Genomic DNA, 6,719 nt, shown 5'->3' with positions numbered 1-6,719 from the left:
AACAGAAGCCTTTTCCGTCAGGCAGTGCAGGAGACAGCTTTGATCCGGGAAAGAGACTCTTTTATGTCACATTCATCTTTGATGAGGACGCCAGCCTCTCTGCACAGCACTCTATTTATTTGAGGAACCTGCCCATGGGGTCCTGGTGCCAACAGCTTTCAAAGATAAAGCTTGAAGCGATAAGCGAGAGACAAACACATCGAAGCCTTCACCTTGTTTTTCATCTCATGTCGGTCAGGTACATTGCTTATCTGTTTACTAGGTAATTCACTGGTTCATTCAGAATGGTGTTCCCCCATAATGACAAAGTCTTTTCGACAGCTAGGTTTTCTCGTGGGCAAAGTGTGACGGAGAGACGTCAGGTCAGTCTTGACTTTAACACGCTTTATCTTTATCAATGCAAAGAAGATGTATTTGTATTGAAATATTTGGGGATATCTTTCATAAAATCCTCAAAATGCCCAACATTGTTTTATAAAACTATGCAGATACAAACAAATCAAAGAAAGTTTGGAATACACCGTCACGGTGTATTCTAAACACCAGTGTGTTTATACACTGTACACAGTGTGTACAGTGTATCGGATGTAGGATGTCACATCCTACATCCAAGGAACAATTTTAAACCGCACAAAAAAAGATCATGTGTGTGGTGTCTGGAGGCATCTGCCACCGAAACGTTCTGAGAGGGTGTGGTGGGTAGCTCAGCAGTAGGCACATTTGCCTGCAGATCAAGAGGCCTCACATTCAAATTCCCCTCCATTCTGTACGTTGCGTTGGATCAAAGTGTCCGCTAAATAAATACACAATGACATGAAATGAAAGGGTGGGAGCTACAAATCTGCAGAGGCATCACAAGACATCAGCGACGTGTTCGGAGGAGGAGACAGTCCATCCTGGGCATGTAAACAGCCCGGCTTGTCCCAGCTGGAGGCCAGGTAAGCGTTCAGCTTCAGTGTCAGCGACTCGTTGTGTTCAGGGGTGAGGCACCAGTCGCCTTCTCAACTGAACTATGTCGTCAATATTTATAAAAGTAACATCCAGAGAAACTCAACTGCTCCACGAATACAACACATATCGAGTGGGCGGTCCTGAGTATTGTTTAACTGACTATTGTAAATTGTTTGACCAAAAAACAAATAACTAGACAGGATTACAAAGCCAAGAAGATTGTCGTTTTCTTGCAGCGTCATAGACATGATGACAGCAAGTCTATAAATACGGAGCGGTATTGACAGAGACGTCTCCAGTACGAATCACTGATTCCCTTCAATCAATCTAGCGCTTCCATTGTCTGTTCGCCACGCTTCCCAACGACCGCTGACGGCTGTATATAATGTGACTCACATCGAGTCGTCACCGCCACGTTGGCGAGGATAATGAGCACTAAGCCGGGCGCTTCAGCCCCGGCGTGCTGTTCATCCACCAGAGCGTGTGTCATGGCAGCTGGATGGGATTGTAATATTGCTGTCTGCCAGCTCCCTCTCACCTATGACCCCATGATTAATGGGGTGCCTTACTGACAACACAGAACCACGACTGGCATGTTTATGTAGTATGACACTCGAGCCGGCCGGTGAGCGGCGAGCAGACTAGTGTGACGGAGAGACGGATTGTGAAATAACATCTTGAGTGTTGATTTGCTAGAGACAAGGGTGGGAGGGTGCCTTTCAAAACCACAGTGTCCAGGCTAGTCAATGTTTGGTATCTAGATGCCTAGACATTTCATTGACAGGTATCTTAGTATTACCCGAACATAATAACCCCCACTTCTATTTGCCCTATGACCCTACACACATTTGCCTTCATAAAACTATATCTCCCCTGGCTTTGCTGTCAACCCCCCTCCCAGTAATTATGGGGGATAAACTGCTGGCTTCTGTGTGCTGTCTAAACAATAAGATCATAGATTTGCATTCCCCATCTCCCATAATCCAAGCAGCAATTTCTCTCCTTATCAGTGGGCATAATCCCCCAGACAACACAGCCGTCCTTTCAGAGAGGGAGGGATGGAGGTAGTGAGAGAGAGAGAGAGAGAGAGAGAGAGAGAGAGAGAGAGAGAGAGAGAGAGAGAGAGAGAGAGAGAGAGAAAGAGAGAGAAATAGAGTAAGATAAGTAAATATAGATTGACAGATATAATAGAAACCAATTTATGGAATGGAGGAGGAAGAGAGAGAGAGAATGAGAGAGAAAGAGAGTGAGCGAGAAAGAGGGAGAGAGAGATAAGGGCTGACAGAATGAGAGAGAAAAGCGAAAGCCTCCTATGCATTCTGTGTTGAGTGCAATGTCGTGGTACGCAAGAAAAGCTTTTAAAATAAACAAGATGGTTTGACAACGGTCAGCAAACCACACTGGGATGAGAGGCTCTGGAAAGTGGGCCTTGCTGTGCTGAGCCTCACAGTGAGTCAGCAAAGAGGAACCATCTTCTACAGTCTCACGCCTGTTTGAGAGGCATCCCGGACTCAGACACAATGTCTCGCGTCACAGACATGTCTCGTTGCGTAGGGCTTCTTCAACGCAGCAGAACTGAGGAGCTTAAACTGACAATCCCCAAAGTACCTTGGGCCATGAAGCACCCTATTATGCCAAGATATCACGGTGTTGTTGTGTCTGAAGCTTCAGCACCGGGTGGAGAATATCTTCTGATTAGTCATGGTACAAAGTCAAGTAATCCAAAGGTTTTGAGATGACATTTTCCGGTTCCCCCTTGAGTTGCAAATGCTACGTACTGTATCTTAGCGTCATCACCAGTGCTCCCAGCTGAGCCTGTTTCCCCACTGTGCCGTTGTCTATGACAGTGATGCGAACTGTGGCATGGACTCAGCATATGGCTGCTGTCAGAATACTAAATGGCCTCTTCAGCAGAGAAGCTCCGTGTGGCACGTTCAGATACTACAGAGCTCTCAACCATAGCTATTCATCACTTCCACCCCCCGCCCACCCTACCCCCCCACCCCCGCTCTGTATGAGAGCAGTCTGCCTGGAACCCCACCTCACACACACACACACATGCACGCCCATACACCCAAACGCACCCACACAGTTAACGAAGGCATTGAAATGCATTGAAGGAAAAGCAGAGACCCAAAGTGTGAGTGTATGTGTGTGTGTGTGTGTGTGTGTCTGTGTGTATGCGCTGACATTCCCTGAATACTGAGAGAACCCGAGGCTGTATGCCAGCGCTCTGGAGATTCTTTTATCATCCTGATCCGAGACCAATATTCTGAATGTCAGATGTGTGAACCCTGTAAACACACATTCTCTGTATTCAGGGCCAGATATTTGGTCAGAACTCTGCTCCCTCGCAGCGCGCTGATTCCAGCCGCACAAGCCTCAGCCTGTCTGGGAAGTATTTCTCTAAACATGTTATCATGCCATACTAAAACATGATGGTGGTTAATCAGGGATTATCTTTAACCTATTAAATTGAGAGTGAGAAAACAAATTGAAACCATACAACAACAACTCCAACAATCCGACATGCTAGATTACCGTAGTAAGTAGAACTCGGAATATCTCTCTAAAGCCCGGACACACATGAGGTCTCTAACGAGGCCGCCGGGAATGGAAGTAAATACCGCTGTATGCAAATGCATGGCTGAGGCTTCGCCTGGTGTCACGGAGGCATTCGAGGCCATGGGTAGGGGGGTCTGGGCTGGCCAGAGCAAACCACCACAAATCGGCCTCTCATGAAAGGGCAATATGGGGTGAAACCAGGGACCCCTGGCTAGACTCACAGAGTAAATCTCCACTTAGCGCGTCTAGTGGACACATTAGGATGCCGTGCGCGCTCCCACTGTAAGCCCGGCACTGACGCCAAACATCCTCTTAACCCTCGTGCTGCCTTCGGGTCACATGACCCAAAGGTTCATAACGAACCATCGTTGTGTTTACCCAATTTTACCCAATACAAAAACAAATTAAAATAATTTTCTTTTAACCTTTGCAATGTGGGGGGTCTGAGACAGCCTAGCTGTTAAAAGAAAATGCTTCACTTTGTCTTTGTATGCGGTAAATCTGTCGCAATACGACGGTGGGTCACAATGACTGATGGGTCAGAATGACCCGAAGATAACACAAGGGTTAATGTAAGGCTGTGACCATGGGACCTTGCCCCCCCCCCCTCACCACCACCAACCCCATATGGTGTCCATTGTCTGATTGACTGCCTCACCCAACCCCATGGCCCCTCCACCTGCACTGTGCAGTGCACTAGACGGACCGGGGCGAACGTGGTTATTTCTCTTTCCCCCCTCCATGAGGGTGCCACCGATCTGACGAGATCCGCTGTCATCTACTCGATCCAGTGGGTTCAATTGACTTGTGATTCGAATCGACTGAACGTTTAGTCAGGGTTCTCTCCGAGGCGGAGGGGGGGTCCATCTTCATGCCCACTGTGAGGACGCTTCCTAATTAGGATTGAATTGGTGAGGAAAAAGTTCAAGTCAGTCCACCTAAATGGTGGACTGACTCGCGAATGCTGACACTGTCTATTTGGGAGTGGAGAGGGAGTAATCTATGTGATGTTCTTTCATGCAGAACCTTAGGGACCATATCGGGCCAGTGCTGTAAACAGAGCTACGATGCAGCTATCGTGTTGTTCGTTTTAAGGATTACCACGGGCCCAACCAAGCGACACAAAGACGAACCAGTTGTCAGACGAGCCGCGCAAAACAAACATTCTGACACAGCCGCCGCTTCTCCAGCCACCCCGCCTATCGACAGCCCTGACGGAGCCCGCTTTCAGCGTCTCTGTGGTCCACTGCGGTCGATACGTGGTCAGTCGGCGGTCAGCACTTCTGGTGGGGTGTGTGTGGACCAGGAGGACTCCCAGTGCAGGACCAGAGGTGTGAGACAGGGCTGAGAGACATGAGGTCAGAGACACTGTGTTCACAGTGAGAATCCTCCCAGTGAGAGTCAAAGCCTCTCCAAGTAAAAGCAATCGGGCCTGACCGTTATGGCCATCTGCCCGGCCGCACAACAACTCAAACATATCCCACAATGCACCAGCCTGCATATCTCCCCCCCCCAAACTTATTCATAGAGGGTGTACCTCTATGAATGACAGCCAGGTCCTTAGCTCTGTGTTGCAACATCTGCACGTGGTAACAAACTGGGTTGCTGATATTGAAGGAATACGTTTTTTTTTTATTATCAGTTTGTGTTTTCATCATTCTGTGAATCCAGAACATCTAACTTTAAGCCGTATTGCTACAGTTCGGGCAACGAGGGGGGATGGGGGAGAGAAAAAAAAGGAATAGGCTTGTGACCTCCTAAGACACGATGACAATACACGCACACGCATACACACACAAATTCATTTGTCCAGTTTCTGGGCCACATGTTTCATGGTAAATGACCCCCTCACCCAATCGTGGTAATCCCACGCAATGCCGCGCAATCTACGCTCTCTCAATCTCCCTCACAGTCCGACGATCATGAGCTCTGGTGTGTCCTGGCTAGTCTTTGTCAAAGCATTGCATAACACAGACAGTCATGCTACATTACTATGGACTGCATATAGAAAATCCTCTCGCATGGTAATCAACCCAACACACAACCTATCTATAATCATCATAGCTTCGCTATAATCATAAAGCCTATTCAAGCCCTAATCTATATGTTCCTCATAAAAATCACATAAATCTATAATGGCCTTTAATGTCAAGCCGGGTTCTGTGATGAAAACGCAGCGCTCTCTTTAAGTAAACACAAGTTACATCATTGTTAAAGCAAAACAAAAGCCCCTGATATCTTCAAACCATCATTGTAACCGTAATCCTTCCTCTAAACGTCTCTGGCCCTGTGAAGTCACCCCTGGCCTCACCCCTGCTCCCTGCTGTTGCCCGGCTAAACCGGCTGGTCCATGAGGCTATCACAAGTGTGAGCCGTAATTACAACGCCGGGACATTCTTGTGGAATGGCGAGCGCGGCTTACGTAATTGACTAGCCATGTGCCACGAAGCCAGCTTCAGAGGCACTGGCAACACATCTCATTATAACTAATGATGATCAACCCTGGGATCTAAAGACAGGAGGACGGATGATAGTGAAGAGTTAAGACTTTGACTTGCACTTGGAACGACGGCAAGTCGCAAAACCCGACTCAAACACAACAGTTGCGTCACAAAGAATCCAATCGGCCCCCTCCAACACCACCTCACGCACGCACACACACGTCCTCGTTTCCCTCTCTACGCAGATTATTAAGTCGTTGTTTGGGAGTACCTTCTCCTCCCCTAATGGGTGCCATCTTAGACTGACGACAGCCCATTACTGTTGTCATTCCCTTTAGATTTCAATACGGTAAGCATGCACGCACTGAATGTTGTTCTTCATCAATACTATCCACTTATTATGCCACTCTGGCAAGCTGTGGTGACAGCTTGAATGTCCACCAATGCCAGAGATTTCCTGAAGTTTCTGGCACTGCCGTATATATTGTCTCAGGACCAGAAATGAGAACATTGAATACACTTTGATCTAGCTCAGTTTGGATCATTGCAAAAATGTTACCCACGGAAAATTGTTGACGTATGAATATAAACGGCCTCCTGGACACCAGTGCAGCCTGTGCTGAGCGAAGGACGAATGACAGATTGTTTGATTACTCTGTCAGAAGCCTGTCCAGGCAAGCGTACATTCCCACCAAACTCTTTCACCCGGCACAGCTATGCCAAAAAACAAACAAAGTATACAGGCAATCCCTAAAGGACATG

The sequence above is a fragment of the Osmerus eperlanus genome, chromosome 21 (genome assembly GCF_963692335.1).
Source record: "Osmerus eperlanus chromosome 21, fOsmEpe2.1, whole genome shotgun sequence".
Taxonomy (NCBI): Eukaryota; Metazoa; Chordata; class Actinopteri; order Osmeriformes; family Osmeridae; genus Osmerus; species Osmerus eperlanus.
The sequence above is the reverse complement of the archived record's forward strand: the minus strand, read 5'-3'. Positions refer to the sequence as shown.